Raw genomic sequence first — 20,614 nt, 5'->3', positions numbered from 1 at the left:
ATTCTTAATAAAAAATAGACAAAATAACTTACGCAAAACTATTGTTATAAGCAGATATAGTCTGAAACATTTTTCTGTTTTCTGTTTTCTGACTTTTAACACTTTTTTATCTATAACTTTAGATAAAAAAAGTGTTAAAAGACCGCACTGTATAATTAAAAATATGAAAAAACTGTATAATTAAAAATATGAATTTGTTCTAAAATCTCCATAACATGCTTTCAAAAATGTATAACTTTTTATACTTACTCATAAAAAGTTTTATAGAAAATAACTTTTAAAGTGATGAAGCAAATGAGTTTCAATTGAAGATTTACAAAAATATGAAACAGTTTGGCTTCAAAAATTATCCTTTTAAATAAAATTTGCAGAAATCTGTACATTATAGTATTTTAATTTTTTTTAATAGATTAACTATTAATCTATTAAAAAAAATTAAAATATAATTTCTGCAGTGAAATTAAAATTTGAGCAAAAAACATTTATGGTAAGTTTTTGTAGTACTATTTTTCACTGTGCGACGTTTCGTCATAGCAAAAAAAATCGCTTCGCGCGAATATTTCGTCTTGTGGAAAACGGCCTTTTTTTAGTTAGCTTAAACATAATTTATTACTAAAGATCCTGTTTGCCAAGTTAACAATTGATAAAGATCCTATTGGCCAACTTAACAGTTAAAGTATTTTTTTCATGAACCAAAAATCTTTTATGTTTTTTACTTATAACTTTTAAGAGGAAATAGGAAAATTAATTTTGAAAAAAGATTTTTGACTCACGTAAAAAGTTATACAAGAATACGTTTTAAGTTCACTGATAGCTAATTTCATTTCAGACCATTTTTGTGTGCTACTCTGCCATTATATTATATACTTTTATTATTTTTCGAAAAAAAACTTAACATCATCAAGCCCAGTCTAAGCTATTATGTTTTATAAAATTACTTCTCAGAAGATTTAATTTCTTCAACTTTTCTTTGGAAGTTTACTTTGAATGTTTGAACTTTTTATGCGGAGTAGACAGCAAAAGCAAAGAGATAAAACCCGAATACAATAAAAACAGTTACTAAGCACGTCATGAAAACTTAAAATAAACCAATCAAACTCTTCGGAAATTTGAAATACGAGCCAATTTAAATACCTTTGTAAATACAAAAATTTTGTTAAATTAAAGGTTTCTTAAAAGTCAAGTCTTTGTATTATCTACAAAAAGTTTGGAAAAGAGAAGTATAGTAAGCATTTCTTTAATTAATATCAAACGTTTTAAACACATAAGACGTTTAGGGTAGATATGTACTAATTGGACTTTGTATCGAATATAACTTAATAATAAGAACTTAAAAACAAGTTGGATGTTAGCTAATTAACCATCGCAAATAATTCATGTTTTCATCTTTTTAATATGACTGGGTTACTTTTAATGTACAACAATAGTAATTGAACTGTGGATGCCTCATAAGAATTTTTCACTTCGGTTATTAGTAGAATAAAAATTATTTAATTAGCGTACTGAATGAACCTACTGAATGAACCAACTGAATGAACCAACTGAATGAACCAACTGAATGAACCAACTGTATGAACCAACTGAATGAACCAACTGAATGAACAACTGAATGAACCAACTGAATGAACCAACTGAATGAACCAACTGAATGAACCAACTGAATGAACCATAGTTAATTCACATAAGAATTTAACGTTTTCACATACTAAGTTGTTTTTTTAATATAGTTTTTTTTTTAAATATTATACTTCACAAAAAAATTATATGGTAATTAAATTTCAGTCAAGTTGTTTTCTTGTATATAGCTTAATAGGTCATAGCAATAGCATATCTAGATGTGTTGTTTATTACATAAAATATGTTTAGGTAAAAAATTTACTTTATGTTTTCCCTTTTTGTGAGTTAATAATATGCTTTTCAGGTTCAAGTGAGCATAAGAAGACTTATGTCATATTCTCAAAAACTTTGAAAAACTCACAAGCTCAATCCAATATTTAAGCTTATAGTAAAGAATTATTGTATATTAAATAACCTATAACTTCTACGGCAATATAAAAAACCACAAATTTAATATCAGCTGTAACTTAAACAAAAATTAAACTTTTGCAATATTATAGTTTTTATATTATTATTCTACATTTGACTATTTATACAGTATAACGTTTATACAGTATAACGTTTATACAGTATAACGTTTATACAGTATAACGTTTATACAGTATAACGTTTATACAGTACAACGTTTATACAGTATAACGTTTACACAGTATAACGTTTATACAGTATAACGTTTACACAGTATAACGTTTATACAGTGTAACGTTTATACAGTATAACGTTTATACAGTATAACGTTTATACAGCATGGCGTTTTACTTGTGTTCTATATTTAAAGGTAACGTAAAAAAATATATTTTAAAAACTACTTGAATTGAAGAGTTAAAAAGAATACTAAGTTAGTTTTTTTAACAGCGCCAACAAGTATCTGCGTAACAATGTGATAGGGAGTAAATGCAAAGTGGATCTTTATTAACATCATTATAAATATTTCCACTTGTTCGTTTTAGAGATTTCTTTATACAAAATTCAATATATTTTCTGGTTGGCGCTGCTAATATATTTGGATAAATGATAGAATTAACGTTTAACGAGTGACTTAAACATTTTATGAAATTGGATATTCTGAGGTTAACCCTGTATTGCTGTACTATACAATCACGAATCACATATGTCAATTGACTTTATCGATTTAGTATCGGAGTTTATAACATTTTTAAACAATGTTATCCCATACATCAAAAGACTACAGCCTTTTTTAAATCTCATTGTAACTCTGAAATTGATAGCTGCTTGGCTATCAATTTTAAGGTTAGGAAATACCTTATCTATAGAAAAAATTATGTATCAACAACTTTGTACTTACAATTAAAAAGTTAATGAGATTCAAAAAGTACTTTGTCTGATAATTAGTTTGTCTTATTTTTCTAAAAATATTTAAAATGTAAATTAGCTTTTTTTTAGTCTTCAATCTGATATGTTTTTATCACTAACAATAATCAATAAGGTTAACCCTAGTTACCCAAGTAATAGTAATGATTTAAGAAGCAATAATTGTGTTAAAGGTTTTTTAACTATTTGCGGAGGTGTTAAAAAAATAATAACTCGTCTGGAATATGTGAAGAATTTGATTTAGCCAATAATCTGTGGTGCCGATGCAGGTAGTATGCTAGCTGGGCACATGAAGCATGCACAATAGGGTGGGTCAAACACCCCTTATTTTAAAAAACCAAAAGGCACTGTTTTCCGCGTGCTGTGGGTGTACTCTGTGATCAATTAACAACATAATTTAAGTCATTTACGCAATTTTTAGGCCCTGCTTAATGGGCTCAAAGAAGGGCCGCCGAGAGGGGGGGGTCAAAGGGACAGTTTGTCCCGAACGTCAGATGTTGATGGAGCGCCAGATGCCAAAGTAAAATAAAAATAGTTTTTTAATCTTAAAATGCCATAATTGAAATGTACATATTACTTTTTTATTTATTTTTTATCTTTTTTTTGTTATTATTTCAGTTTACAAAGTCAGTCGTTATACAATAAAATAAACTGTTAAAATACTTTTACAAATATATAAATATAGCATACTAACAATATAAACTAGGTTTCCGAAAGAAGATTACAAGGATCTTGTCATCGGGACCTTATACTCGCGTTATATCATTATTCCTCGAAAAAATTTTAAAATACGAACTCATCGTTGATTTCGTACTCTACACTCTATAAAATTAAAAATGTCCCTTGAGATTTTTGCATTCATCAGACTAAAGTAAAAAAAACGTAAACGTTGATAATTAGCAATAACAAACTGTGAATACAATTTAGAAATAATTCTATTCAGAATTTAGAAAGTAATAGTAAATATTTTTCAACTCTTTACGATTAACTTATTTATGGTAATTCATTTTTAAGATTTATATTTAACTATTGAAATATTGATTTATGACGTTAGCTTTTTGAGATTCAGTTTATAATTTTTTGATGAGCTTGCGTAGTTGACTATGCTATTATTTTATTGATGCGTACGGTTATTTACAGTAACTGTTAATAATAAATCGTAAAAAACTTTCTGGTGCCCAAAATAGGGCATTGGCTTCCAAAAAGGCAAAAGAATGTGAAAAAAATAAACAAACGCTCCAAGAATTACGTTGGTTTTACAAAGCTAATAATCAAAATACTGATTTGAAGGTGAGTTAGTAGAAATATATAGGTATATATTTATATATATATAAATATATATATATATATATATATATATATATATATATATATATATATATATATATATATATATATATGTATATATATATATATATATATATATATATATATATATATATATATATATATATATATATATATATATATATATATATATATATATATTATTTTCGAAGCACTCATCTCTTGTCAATCAGCACGGAATCGACTCAGAGTTCCAAAAGGCACTAGGAAAGGAAGAAGCCAGATGGCGTGAAATACTTCGTTGTATTTTAGATGCAACTTTATTTTTAGCATCTGAATACTTATCATTTAGAGGTGAATATTCTAGGCCAGAACTCTAAATAAATAAGAATAAGTTCTTTATTATTACAGAACTTCTATGATATACATTTAACTAACGTAAAAATTATTGTTTTAGGGCAATATTTGTTGATGGAGAAGAACGAGAAAGGGAACTTTTTAAGTTGCCTTGAACTAATTTCTCGTCGCAACGAAACATTAAAGAATCATCTTGAAACAGTTGCTCGTCATCAAAATAAGGGAACTAGAATGCAAGCTCACTAACTCTCCTGGCAATCACTAAACAAATTCATCAGTGAATGCGCTACATTAGTTCAAAAAGCAGTTGTGAAAGAAGTAAAAGATGCCGTGTATTTTACGATAATTACCGATGGGACCCCAGATTTATCTCACATCGAACAAATGACGTTTATTCTTTGATTTGTGCGATTCAACTCGGGTAAGATGATTTGGGAAGTTAAAGAACAATTTCTCTGCGTTGAGGATATGAAAAAAAAAAAGGTGCAGATATTGCTTATTTAATTTGCAATGTTTTAGCGAAAGAGAATTTCGATTTTCAAAAATTGAGAGGCCAAGGATACGACAATTGTTCTAATATGGCTGGCATCTATGATAGAGCCCAAGCTCATATACTGAAAAAAAATCCGTTCGCTTTATACATTCCTTGCGTTGCGCATAGTTTAAATTTAGCTGGAGTTCATGCAGCTGAGTCTTGCACTGAGGTCAAAACGTTTTTTGGCAATATCCAAGCTCTTTACATGTTCTTTAGTTGCAGTCCAGCAAGATGGAAAATTCTTTTGGAAGAAACTGCTTTATCACTTCACAAGCTCTCAGATACTAGATGGTCAGCCCACATTGTAGCTGCAAAACCTTTAGTGAAAAAACCACGAGAAATCACTGCTGCTTTGGATAGAACCGTTAATCAACTTGACCTTACTGCGGACATTGACCACACTGCAAAATATTGATGGTGTTTGTCGATGTCTCCAGTCGGAGTCAATCACCATTGAAGAAGAAGTCATCCTCATTCAACATTTTCTAGATGATCTAGGTCGCATTCGTTTGTCGTGGAATTGTATTTTGACTGAAGCAAAGCTATTGGCTGGAAACCTAGGCTTTGATACAGAATTTAAAGTGAAACGCACAAGAAGAGTGAAAAAATTCCACGAGGAACCATCAAATACAGCCCACTACCTCGAAGGTACAGAAAAGAATTTTGAAGTAAATATTTTTAACGTGGCATTGGACCACATAATTCTTTAAATTCAATCAAGGTTTAATGTGGTGAAAAAAGTTTCTTCTCAGTTTTCCTTTATCTGGCTTCAGTCTGAAGACCCTTCTTTCACTGCTTGTCAACTTGCGAAATTCTATTCAAATGACGTTAAAGGAGATGATCTTGTTGAGGAAATTTGTCACTTTGACCGGTTGAAAGCATCTTCCTTGTTCAATAGAGGCAACTCTCTCAATCTTTTAAATCAAATATAGTAAGTCTTTATATATATTAAATATAATATATATAAAGACTTACAACCAATTTTCCCGTCGATATGCATACTTTTGCACATCTTTCACACAATGCCAACATCCGTTGCAGAGGGTGAAAGATCTTTTAGTAAACTTAAGATTATAAAAAACCACTTCAGAGCCACCATAGAACAAAAGCGACTTTCAAATCTTATGATGTTGTCTAATGAAAATGATCTCGCGAAATCATTGTCATATGATGAAGTAATTTATAATTTTGCCTCGAAAAAAGCTCGAAAATTTTATTTAAATTAGGAATTGTTTATGCTGTGGTTAGTTAGCAAAAAATGAAATAAAGTTAAAGTAGCTATAAAGGCATAATTATAAATATAATTATAATTATATTTAATTATAATTATAAATATATAATTATAAATATTATAATTATAAATATTATAAATAATAATTGCGACCGTGGCGCAGTGGTTAGAGCGCTTGCTTTATAAGCAGGAAATCCAGGTTCGAAACGAGCTCTGGACAAATTTTCGCGTCACGGTAAGGAAGGAGGCGTGAACTTCCTGGTTAAATGCACTTCCGCGGTGTTCTGTGACAAGACCGTAAGGACTTCTTGGGGCACCTGAAAAAAAAAAAAAAAAAATAATGTTTCTTTTTGCTTCTATGCTAAGTATATATATGAAGCGAAATCTATAAGGGCGCCAAAAAAGGTTTTGTCCCGGGCGGCTTGAAGGCTCTCGGCGGCCCTGGCTCAAAGATCAAATTTTCACCTCAAAAATTATATTATAACCGGTTAAATAACTTTAAAATGGATATCTTTGAGGCACTGTTTTTATCCAAATTTGTAGGTCTATATGATCATTTTAAGCCTAAGCTTATAGTAATTGAATAAATTTTAGACTGTGCTCAAGCGTTTTGGATTTTAAGTTTTGACCCGGTTACATAAAAATTTGACCGGTTTTTACTATACCTTCAACTTGCCGGTCTATTTATTTTATTAAGATAGCTAACATTTATGACGCTTTTTTTAAGTAGAAAAATTGATTTTTTCGCATTGAGAAAAATAAAAAATAATTTTAATTTTTATTATTTTCCTGTTTTTATTTATTTATTTATTTATGCTCCTTGAGATTCAACTCCATGTTGAATCTATTATGAGCGCATGGTAAAATACAGTTTCATAATAATCATAGAGATCAGAGTTTCATAATATCTATATGTTTATCAAGCTTGTTCTTAAAGATTTTCAAACTTTTTGCGGAAATGATTTCTTCTGGTAGTTTCTTCCACCATTTTGCAACTCTATTTGTCAGAAAATTTTTCCTTGGTCTGTTTCTTTTTATTAGCTCAATATCTACACGTGCTTTATGCCCTCTAATGTTTGCAGCTGGACTACTTGCTGAAATAGAAATTGCTGTTTTTGGTTGTTGATACCAAAACACTTTGTCCAAATTTTTGTCCAAGTTTTATCTATTATTTTGGAGGAAAAAATAATATATTAAAAGTAGAAAAAAATATATATAATATTTAAAATAAAATGGGAAAAGATACAAGATCGAAACATTAAGATTTTTTGATCAATGATACGATTGAGATACTACCATCATCTCAATTGCCTACTGGAGAGCAACTTCTGCAATATTTACATGGCAAACTAATTAAAGCAAGAAAAGAAAAATTACGATATAAACTCAGTGATATAATTCTTGCAAATATCCCCATGGGAGTTTTGAAATTGGTTGCAATAACCCTGGAGGATGTAATTTTCTTAAAAGCACTTGTGTTGTTTCGTAACTGAAGAATATCTGGAGCAGAAGTTCATTTCCAATAGTAGCTGACCAATATATTAGGTAAATGATGCAGTAAATATTTATTTTTGAATTTATATATGAAATATATATATATATATATATATATGAAATATATATATGTAAGAATCTTATTACGTTGTTCTAAGAATCTTACCATAACACTACAACATCTTTTTCTATATATATAGAAGTAAAATCTTGTGCTTGGAAAATCGTAGAAAGAAGCTATTAAAAAACAGATCACATAAAACACCACAAAATTTAAGTACTATAGATAGCTACAAACGTGAAATAAAGTGCTTATTTCATATAAGTGTGAAAATTTTATCCAACAAAAAAATCATTAAAGAGGAAAGAAATGTTGATATAAATTTTTTGAATGATCAATGAGGAGAACGTAAAGCTGTGATGGGTGGAATAGACAAAAAGTAGTTATTTACTGCTTGTAGAAAGCAAAGAGAGATTGAATCTATCAAAAAGAGGGCGACTACTTCAAATAGTAAAATATTAACTTCTGAATATATAAGCGATTTAGCTGTAAATCAGGTTAGCAGTGAAGAATCGCAATACGAAGAGGATAATCAAAATTTTCAATATCAAAAGAAAAGAAAACCAAGATCTCATAAAAGAAAACCAGATTTTGATGAAGTTATGCTACGTAGGAAAATCTCAAAGGTTACTGCTGTTACAGCAAAGAGATATGGTATTCAGAGTTCAGGACATACAGCTACTTTTGCTAATGTCATTAACTCAGCTGGTGGAAACCTAAAGGACTTTGATATTTCTCTTAAATCAGCAAAGGTCCATTTAAATGATTCAATTGATGATAATGGTTTAAAAATAAAGGAAAATTTCATCAAAATAGGCCAGGGAAAACTACTTTGTGTTCATTTTGATACAAAATTAGTAAAAGAGTAATTTTATGTTGAAAATAAAAGTGTTGAGCGCTTAGCACTAGTGATTTCAGGTCCTAGTATTGATAAAGAACAACTAATTGGGGTTCTTTCTATAACAGATTGTCGTGAAATAACACAAGTCAAAGCTATTAAGGAAATATTGGAATCTTGGAATCTCTGGGATTTAATACATAGTGTATATTTTGACACTACATCTTCAAATACAGGTGAGAAAAATTTGTGCACCTAATACTATAATAGATGATACTTTTGTTATTTGTTGTTTTTATAATTTTCATTATACTTTTTAATTTTTTTCTCTTCAAATAAATGAATCAAATTAAGGCTGGATGCAGGGTGCATGTGTATTGATCATAAAAATGATGTGTTTTGCTTCCAGACATCACATATATGAGCTTCATATTAAGGTTAAAACCATACTATTTATTGTATATTTATAAAATACTTTTGTTCTAGTTCTGTTCAAATGGCTTTTTTATTTTCTTATTTGTTATTATCTAGCATGCAGCACTCGCAGTTTCTGGGATAGTTTCAAATGGACCAGTTAATAATCTTTTCAAGAAAATTCAAAATTTCTGGGAAACTATAAAGCTGCACATAAATTAGAACAACCTTAACAGGTTTGAATGGAGCAAGTGAAAAGGAACATTTTTAGAAGAAAAGGTAGAGATTTGTATATTTCTTTTTTCTAAATTAAAAAAAAATCATATTAATGAGTTTGAATTACATTTTTTCAAAGGCTTTTGAAACCAAAATTTATCTTGAATGTTCCTTGTTCACAGACAATTTTCCACGTGGTGATTACGAGCATTTGGCAGAGCTTGCTCTGGTTTGGCTAGGCAGTGATAAACTAGCAAATTTTAAGTTTCGTAAACCTATAGCTTTTCATCATGCAAGATTTTTATCAAAAGCTATCTACTACATGACAATAGAACTGCTTACATTTAATTTGCAACAATTTGATATAATTAGTGCAGAAGAAATAGCAACAGTTCATCAAGTTGCTGAGTTTACTGGGCTATTTCATGCAAGATGGATTTTAGAAGCACCATTGGCAGCCTCTCCTCCTTGCTTAGATTTATGTGCAATCAGGGACATGATCAAATATGGATCATTTAATAAAACAATTTCGACTCCAGCAATTAAAAGTTTAAAAAATCATTTATGGTTTCTTACAGAACGAAGTGTTGTACTTGCTATATGCGATGAAATGCTAGACACAAGAGAAAAAATTCCCAAAAAATTATTTTTATACCTTAAACCTTCAAGATCAACATTGGGAAAACCACCTTTTCCAAACATTAACATAACGAAAATCCAGAGTTATGGGAACTAGAGAACTTGTGCTGAGAGAGGAGTAAAGCTTATCCAAGACTTTACACACATGTGCCAGGATGAGGAAATAAAGCAATGTTTGATGCTTTCAATTTCAAGTCACAGACAAAAAATTTTCGATAGCTGGCTATTAAATTAATTATGTAGAAACCGGTTTTTTTTTAAGAAACCAGGTCAAAGTTTTAACATAAAAAACTTACAAAACAACACCTAAAGCTGTACTAATAGTCTCTATTTTGCTGAACTATTGTTTTAATTGATCACAAAAATGTCCCTATTCACTTAAACAAAAAAAGAAAAAGAAAAATTAATTAACGGGGTTTAACTATTCATAATATGACTTTTTGGGGCAAAAGTTTAACTTTTAAGCCCGTTGAGCGGGGTCAAAAATTTGAGCAAATAGATTAAATTTTGTTTTTTATTGATCCTAAAGTACGCCCACAGCACATGAAGAACAGTGCTTTTCGATTTTTAAAAATAAGGGGCGTTTGACCCACCCTAATGCACAAGAGTAATGCAAACCAATATTTTTTGAATTATTGTAGTAATCACCTTCTCATTGATGACATCATTGATAATATTATTGAGATCTTTTGAATAAAATTGTAATAACTACTTTAATCGGTTTTATTTTTGTAGTCAGAAACACCTAAAATACTTTCTACTTGTTTTTGAGCTTCCTTAACTATCTTTGGTGAATAAATTCAAATCAAAAATCGCTTTTTAACATTCAAATTTTCATAAAAGTATACCAAAAAATTAAGTTCAAAATGTGTCCGAGGTTAGCTTAAATTCATAAATTTTATGAAATCTTGTAGATTAATTTTCTAAAGTATAACAATACTTTAATATCTTACTATACTTTATTTAACAATATTAACTACACTAAAAATTTTTATATTAGAACATTAATACTACCCACGATGCTTTGCATAAGTCACCTTTTTATTCATTTCATAAAAAAGATTAACCTATGGTCCATTCAGTGCAATCAGCTGTACTGATTTGACTGCAGAATAGTTTAATGCGGGTAATACTTATTGGATTTTAAATCGATGTTTTATTTGCTTAAGGTTTTCAATGATAGTTACTTAAAGCATCAATATTGCTTTTAGAAAGCATATACGCAATAGTTTTTTACAACTTTGATGCTAACCGTATTTAGATAAAAGCCTAGTTTTGTGGTCTATTCAGCACAGCTCTTCCCTCCCTTGCCGCGTATCCAGGAATAAAAATAGTGTTGGGGTTGGGTGTTAAGTAATTTTTATTTTGGTATATTTATGATTGAAAAATTACTTTGTAACTTTACGATCATAAATTACGATTATATGTTATGTAATCATCATGTAATGTATAATAATATTTATAATGTTTATGGTAATTGTAATAATTGCAAGAAATATTAATTCAGTTTATAAAAATAATATAAAGACAATACAATTTATAAACAATTTATATAAAAAAATTAATTTTTCTACAAAGCTCTTTTATGAAGTCAATATAAATATAGCAAAAATAATAAATTTGTTTAAGTTTTCAACAAAAATTTGCAATTTGTGTTTTGCAAACTTAAGTGAAACAATGTTTTTGACCATGAAGTTATTCAGATATCATACCCATGTTATTAAAATTAAAATAATTATGCTTAAAAAATAATTTGAATTTTAGTTTTCGCAATAAATTTAAAGTAAAATTTTCAATTTTTTTTGACTCTATATATAATTTATAAAAACAATTGTAATTGTTGTTATTATAACTACTATTTATAATATTGTATCGGTAATAATTTTCATTGTTATTTTTATTATTATTTTCTTTTCTTTTCCTTTAAAACTTAACAACTTTAAGCTTTCGCCAAAATTTTCTTGTTTTATTTTTCTCATTAATTTTATCATGACCTCAAATTTTCGGGGAGAATGCACTGCAAGTACAAGATTTGATTATAAAATGCTCATTTATCAAACTTTTTATAATATGGGACTGTTATATTTTAATTAATGAAAATATTTTGCATTAATTTTTTCATATGCAAATTAATTTTTTAATTTTTAAGTTATTTTTTTTTAACTTTTTATCTTTTCAGGAATTCAAATCGTGATAAAGTTTTCTAATTCGCTTTGACTTTTTTTTTTTTTTTTCTTAAACATCTTCGCTTCCAACAATTAAAGTTGGAAATTACTGGAAGAGAAAAAAGATAAAGATTGTAGAGCAAGATATTGATTGACGGACGACTTAAAAGATTGCAAATTATATGGATCTGGAAAGCAAGATGAAGGAAGCGAATTCCAAAGAGCTGATGTTCGAGGAAAAAAACTAGACGAATAAGCGTTTTTGGAGCACTTAGGAACAGTCACAGAAAAAGGATGACACTTAATTGAATGGCGAGAAACACGAGAATGAATTTTAGTAGGTGGCACAAGAGACGCTAGCTCTTTAGAGCAGTGCTATAATAGTATTTGTAGAAAAGAGAAAGAGGAGCAACATAACGACGATATGAAAATAGTTGGAGGTTGACTGCAAGAGCAGCTCCAACTATGTTTACAATGCGTTTTTGCACCTTGTCTAAAATAGAAAGGGCATCATTAGAAGATCTGCCCCAGATATAGCAACAGTATTCCATACAAGGTCGGATTTGAGATTTACAGAGATAGAGAATAGAATCCAAAGTAAGAAAGTGTCAAGCTCGATAAAGAGATGCAACCTTAGCAGATGCTAATTTTGCATCTGATTTGATACACTGTTTCCAAGAAAGATCGGAAGTAAGAGTTACTCCTAGAAGATGAAGAGTAGATGACTCATCGAGTAAATCACCGTTCATAAATATAGGAAGATCTAACTTATTGTGATAACGATTGGCTAAAAAAAACTGAGTTTTATCTGTATTGAAGTTCACCAGCTACTGTGATTCCTATGCTGTAGCAGAGTGACATCCTTTTCAAGCTCAAATGCCCCCTCCAAGCAGTCAGAAAGTGTTGGTTTCTTATTACGACAAAAATAAATGGTAGTATCATCAGCAAACAATGCCACCTAAGATGTGAGAATATCTGGAAGATCGTTAATGTAAATTAAAAAGAGTATAGGGCCCAGGGCAGAACCTTAAGGAACCCCTGAAGTTACAGAATATGAGGAAGAGTGCTGTCCATTGAAGACAAATTTTATACTACGATTGGAAAGGAAGAATTTAATAATCTTAAAGAGGTTGCCAGATACATCATAAGAAGAAAGCTTATGTAGAAAACCAGCATGCCAAACTTTATCAAAAGCTTTTGAAATGTCAAGAGCGATGACCTTGACCTCTCCACCTTTATCTAATGCACGATAAAACTTATCGATTATTACTGTTAGCAAATCAGCTGTAGAACGAGAAGATTGAAATCCATATTGATGGTCAGAAAGTAAGTTATTAGATTCAAGATGAGAAATTAAGTATTTGTTAATTAAAGATTTAAAAACTTTGCTTTTGATAGGAAGAAGACTAATGGGACGGTAGTTAGACGAATCAGATCGCTCTCCAAAATTCTTGAAGATGGGGATAACAGATGCCACTTTCCAGCAGGCTGGAAAACAAGACTCTGATAAGCACTTGTTGAATAGTTTTGAGAGTATAGACGACAGCTCCGGGAAACACTTCTGCAAGACAATAACAGGTACGTTGTCCGCGCAACAAGGTGTAGAAGAGTCTAAGCAGGAAATCACTTTAGATACAGAAGCTGGAGTGATACGAATGTCAAGCAATGGATCAACCTGTTTGTTGGCAATATCAGGCAGAACGCAACTAGTGGAATCAAGAGATGATATTGATGAAAAGTTTTTATCAAACAATTCAACTTTGTCATTAGGTGAGGTGGCAAAGACTAAACCATACAAGAGAGGTGGACTTGAAGATTTTCCCTTATTATTAATACTATTAAAGATTCTCCAGAAGTCACGAGAGCTCAATTTTTGAAATGAGATACGAGATTTCATGACCTGAGAATAGCGGGCTTTGACGTTAGACAAAACCTTTTTACAATGGTTTCTAAACAGACGTCTGTTTTCTAAAGAATTGCTTTACTGATAGATATGAAAGTAACGGTTTCGATTGGCAATCGCAACAGCACAGTGTAAGGAAAACCATGGAGGAGAGTGAAGCTTGACCTGGAATTGTCGAGAGGGAACAAAAGTTTCCATGTCAGTCTGAATCCACAAAGTTATGTAAGAAGCACATTTGTCGACAGGAAGACGAAAGATTTCTACCCAAGGGCAATCACAAAGAAAATCACGGAAAAAAATCCAGTCAGCTTTAATGTAGTTGTATTAGGTACAATAATAGGGGGATTCAGGTGATGAAGAAGAATGAGATATTAGTTTTAGAGAGATCAAACTGTGATCAGAAGCACCTAAGGGTGAATGTGGAGAAACTGAGCACTGACTAGGATCAGAAACAAGACTTAAGTCGAGTAGAGAAGATAAATGATTCGAGTTGTCTGGAAAGCGAGTTGACCATTTGAGCTAGGGATTGAGAAAAGCAAAAGTTGTGGGCTTTAATGCCTGCAGAATCGCTAACATTGGAGCCAAGCCATTCAGAGTGGTGAGCATTAAAGTCATCAACAACAACTATATGATCTGATGGATAAAGAGAGAGGGCTCGGTCAATTTGATCAGAAATAACATCAAAAAGAGTGCAGTCTTGAGATGAAAGAGAGCGATATAGAATAAACAGAAAGGCGATAGAGTGAAGTGGTGCTAAACGAAAGCACATGAAAGAATAGTCTGTGGATTCAAACCTAGTTTTACGACAAATGAGTGAATTCTTACGAATATAAATGCCCAGCCCAAGCATGTCACTATTGGAGTCTTAACGAATTAAAGGAAGATAACCATCAACACTAAGATCGCAAGATGAGACAGCTGAACTCAAATTAGTCTCACAAAGAGCAAGTAGGTCTGGTGAACTTTGCAAGAGATAAGACTCAACAGAAGAAAAGTTACTTCGAAGACCCCAAATATTAGTGAATGAAAGGTTCAGAGAACCTGGTAATGATAATGGTTTTTTATGTTTTATAGTTTTTGGTACTTTATTCATTTTTAAATTTGTTAAAGAACTTGACTCAAAACATAGATAGTACTCAATACACTGTTTAATAGCCTAAGCAATTGTCTCTTTACTACTAATAAACCCTAAGCCGTAACAAAGCGCTCTAAATGTGCCCTCCGCAATGCACACCAAAAGTACAAACAGGGACACCATCCATACGCAACATGGCACTGTAAATGTTTTGATATTTTTCAGCTATTGATGGAATCAGCCTCTCTGAGAGCTACCACCGAGTTCGGGAAACCTGACTACCAGCCGGCTTCAGAACCATAAAATTGAGATTTAGAGCTGTACCCTCATTAGTGGATAATAGAATGAGTTGCCTTGTCATAAAAACAGAGACACAAGCAAAACCCATGCATTGAGTCAAAAATATCCAGCATTCAACATCCTAAACTGGAAACAATGTATTAAAAATACATCTGCGCCGGCCTAATAGATGAAGAAGGAGTGCAAGGCTGGTCAACAGATAAAATCTGTTTACCCTGTAAGTCTTTGCATTGGAGGCCTTCAACAAGACAGTAGCCGGATGCATTTAACATCTGCCCAAGATGAGTATTTTTATCGAGACTCTATCTCAAGGCTTTTCTCAACCAAGAGTCCCAAGACAGGGGGTGTTTTAAGTCGGAGTTGGCATCTCCTATCCTTTGCCTAAAAAAGCGTATCCTACAAGACAGTAGGACATGAAGCAAATATTTCTGTGTTACATGTTACCAGTGGCAGGTTAACCTGACCTGACATTATAATCAAGAAATTGTGCGAAAGTTTTCACACTATCAGTGGCTCTAATATTTAAGCAATCCATTACACGCTGAGTTGTTTCTAAATTGTAGAAGATCTTTGCTAAAGTTTTTGAAAACTTTTCTCATCATAAACCTCATTATAAACTAAGCGCATATGGAATCCACGCTATTAGCCTGGTTCGAATCATGGCTTATAGGCCAAAAAAACTTGTTGTTTTTGCTTTACATAATTCAAAATGAAAAAACATAAAACACGGAGATAAACAATATAAGACCATTAATTGTGATTTTGACCTTTAAATAATCATGCTAACTGTTTCTGTAAAAAAATAACAATATAGTTTCTTTTGTTGGTCAAGAAATTCTATTATCATTACTATAAAAAAAACTTTATGTTTGCTCATTTCTTTTTGATTATATATATTTTTACAAACCACGTCACAAAAAGTTGGAGCAAACTTACATAAATTGCAGTTGATGCGACAATAGATATCGAATTTAAACATTATGAACAACAAACCACCTGCTGCACCGCTTGCAGCAGATACCGTCAGATTGGAAAAGAATTATACCCCTTTTCCTTGTTAAATTTTATCTCATTTAAAAGTTGAAATAACAAACATGCATAATTTTCTAATGGCATTTATATTTACTTACTTTACTTTAATAATTTGTTTTAATATTAACTGATAACTGAATAAACTCAAACTCATATGACACTTACTGTGCACTTGATAATATTTATAAAATATTTTAAATTATCAAAATTTTGATATGTTTCAAGTATTTACATGTAAAGGATTGTCCATAAAGTACAAACGCTCGGATGTGGGAGAATGGGTCTGCAAAAAGCGTTTATGAGATGGGGGGAAAGGGGTTAATTATAAAAGTAAGGTGACGCTAAATTTAAAAAAATATCATAAAATGTTGGCTAGGAAGGTTAAAAGCGTAGATACTTTTAGAGAGTTGGAGGGTACTCAAAAGAGCGTATAATAAAAATGCAAGGGAAGGTAGGGGTGAGGGTCAAAATGAAAGCGTATGTTCTTTACAGGCAACCCTAATATAGAAAAATAATAGATTGATTAAAAAAAGTCATAACGTAAATTTAGAAATAAGAACTATTATTCGTTAATGAATCATTTTTATTAAAGATATAAAAGTTTGTACGCTTTCAGAGTTTTATTGTTCGAGTTTTAGAGTTTTTTATTTTTGTTAGATTTTATTTTAATTTATTAAACAATCATTATTATCACAATTTTAGCGTATCATCCATTTTGTCTCTAAATTTATAATCCATTTTGTCAACAAAATTTTTGACTATTTATTTTGCTTGAGTAAATAACTCTTACCGAATTACCCTAGTAGTACTATACTAACTCTAATAAAAATATTGGTACATTTTTCGCTATTTTGTTAGCTCTCGGTGGATTAACTGAGGGCTTCAATAATAAAAAAAAAGAAAAAAAGAAGTAGAAAAATTGAGTAAAAAGTAAATAAACTATTTGCTAAAAAACTTTATATCAAAAGAGAAATAAGGGTTTTACGAGAGCATAGTGTTGGAGGTTAAATTATAATTACAAACACTTTAAACGATAATCCCGAGCAGTTTAAATGAACTGCAAACACTTTAAATGATAATCGCGAACAGTTTATACAATAATCGTAAATAGTTTGAATGATAATCGCAAACAATAAACTATTTTGAAACAACACATTACAAATCTACAGAACAAAAATAATTTTTTTTTATTTTTTTCTCAATCTTTTTCATTACAAATTTCCATTTATTTATCGATACGCAAGTAATTTTTTTATTTACAATTTTAACCTTTTCATTACAGACATCACCAAAGAATGTTAAGCCAGCTTTGATGCCATAGAGATCATTCTTTACATGTTTAATGTTTTTTGATTGTGATTTAAACCTTCAATTAACTGTGTCTGTAAATTTGATTATTTATTTCATTTTATTAGACAAATAAAGATTTTTTGTTTAACAATACATATATATATATATATATATAAATATATATATATACATATATATATATATATATATATATATATATATATATATATATATATATGTATATATATATATTTATATATATTTATCAATATATATATATACATTTATATATATATTGATAAATGTTGTAGACTGCTGGAAATACAGCTCTCGTCTGTTTAAGAGTGATCAATATCTTTTTTAAAAAAATAGATGAAATAATATTAAAATATTTTAAACGAAAAAGTACAACTTTATATATATATATATATATATGTAAATATATATATATATATATATATGTATATATATATATATATATATATATATATATATATATATATATATATATATATAAATATATATATATACATGTATATATATATATATATATATATATATATGTATGTATATATATATATATATATATATATATATGTTTATATATATAAATGTATAAATATATATATATATATATATATATATATATATATATATATATATATATATATATATATATATATATATGTATGTATATATATATATGTATGTATATATATATATATGTAGATATATATATATATATATATATATATATATATATATATATATATATATATGTATGTATATATATATATGTATGTATATATATATATATGTAGATATATATATATATATATATATATATATATATATATATATATATATATATATATGTTTATATATATAAAGTTATATATATATATATATATATATATATATACATATATATATATATATATATATATATATATATATATATATATATATATACATATATATATTTATACGTAAGTGTATATATATATGAATAAAGAAAATATCTTTATATTATCATGTATAATATTGTATACTTGAAAGAGTGCTCAATAGATAAACTAGAGCTATATAATAAATATGTTACTGTTACCTGCAGTACCAGGAATTAGCTAAATGCTAATGTTTATAATATAACCCTATATTAAATTATATTATAAACATTAGCATTTAGCTAATTCCTGGTACTACGGGTAACAGTAACATATTTATTATATATATATATATATATATATATATATATATATATATATATATATATATATATATTTATATATATATATATATATATATAATTATATATATATAAAATAAAATTAATTAACATTATTTTTAAACAAAGTTTAACTTGAAAGAAACACGTCCGATCGTTTCAAAATAATTTGATGGTAAAATAATTTAACAATAAAAAATTTTGAATATTTATATCAGTAAGTTTTAAACTTTTTATGTTTAAATGTTTTAACTTGTGTTGCAGCGTACAAAAACTCGCAACTTCGTAATGGATAAAAGGGTATTAGAAAATCAACTTTATATGTATCAACTCAGTGAAAAATTGGGTACTTCTTGGAAAGATTGCGGACATTGTTTAGAAATTCCAGAAATGAAGCTAGATATAATAGAAAATGATATTAAAGGAACCGAAAAACAAGCTTATGCAATGTTAAGAAAATGGCGAGAGAGTGTAGAAAATCCGTCATTAGAAGTTTTAAGAAATGCATTTCAAAGCATTGATAGGAGGGATTTAGTGCAGTTGCTAGAAGTTTTTGAAAATGATTTGAGATAACTGATGTTCTTTATTGTATTTTATTGATATTCTTATATTGTATTTTAAGCATTTTGTACTTGAAACAATAAAGACAACAAGTAATATAAGTAATGTTATCACACATTTTTATATCTAACAGTAACACAAGATATTATTGTGTTATTGTTATCATTATTGTTGTATTTTAACACAGTATAATATTGTGTCAAACACAACTTTTTTTATCTTTATATATATATATATATATATATTATATATATATATATATATATATATATATATATATACATATATATATATATATATATATCTTTTTATATCATTTTTTTTTTCACATTTATTTTGCTGTTTAATAATAAATAATCAACATATATTTACAAGAAGAAAAAATAATATGCCCGTAAGATATAATCTTGTCTCCAGGCACCATTTTTTGGTAATAAAATATTAACTATTTTACAATGATTATTATTGTTAAAGAATTAAAAAGAAAGGGCTCAAAGAAGATGATGATAATAACACACTATTACTAGCTGTTCATAAAGTCCCCATATATATTAAATTATAAGGTTTCAATATAGTATAGTAATATATTTAAAACACTAATAGACATAAAAATAAGCAAATTAAATCAAGTTAAAAAAAAAATCTGAAAAAGAAGATAAGACTTATAAGTAGTTAATTAGCACAAAGACATCAAAAGTTTTTGAATTTTTTTGTCTTTAATGTATAAAAAATAAATTTATTCGTTAATTTATATAATGTACGTTTAAAATAATTTAATATACATTTAAATCCTTTTTGATAGATATTCAATACATTTGGGCCTCGATAAGCAAAGCTATATTCTACATATTTATTAAACTTAAAAGAAATAGGCCATTTGCATTTTCTATATGTTACTTATATTTTCTTTTTATTAATAGTTTCAATTTATATTTACTTCAAATGTTTTATCAAACTTTATTAGAGAGGTTTTATTGTTGATTCGATTCAGAAAAATTATATGCTGATGGACATCTATTTTAAACTCATTTGTCATCAA

General features: G+C 28.7%; 1 long non-coding RNA gene across 1 annotated transcript; it reads left to right on the top strand.

Moving 5' to 3' along the window:
* The first annotated feature begins 1,104 nt into the window (after positions 1–1,104).
* Positions 1,105–19,676, top strand: LOC136081990 (uncharacterized). Its single transcript, XR_010639323.1, has 2 exons — positions 1,105–1,225; positions 19,279–19,676. It is a non-coding gene; the product is annotated as an uncharacterized LOC136081990 (long non-coding RNA).
* The last annotated feature ends 938 nt before the right edge of the window (positions 19,677–20,614 follow it).

The sequence above is a fragment of the Hydra vulgaris genome, chromosome 06 (assembly GCF_038396675.1).
Source record: "Hydra vulgaris chromosome 06, alternate assembly HydraT2T_AEP".
NCBI lineage: Eukaryota > Metazoa > Cnidaria > Hydrozoa > Anthoathecata > Hydridae > Hydra > Hydra vulgaris.
The sequence above is the reverse complement of the archived record's forward strand: the minus strand, read 5'-3'. Positions and strand labels throughout refer to the sequence as shown.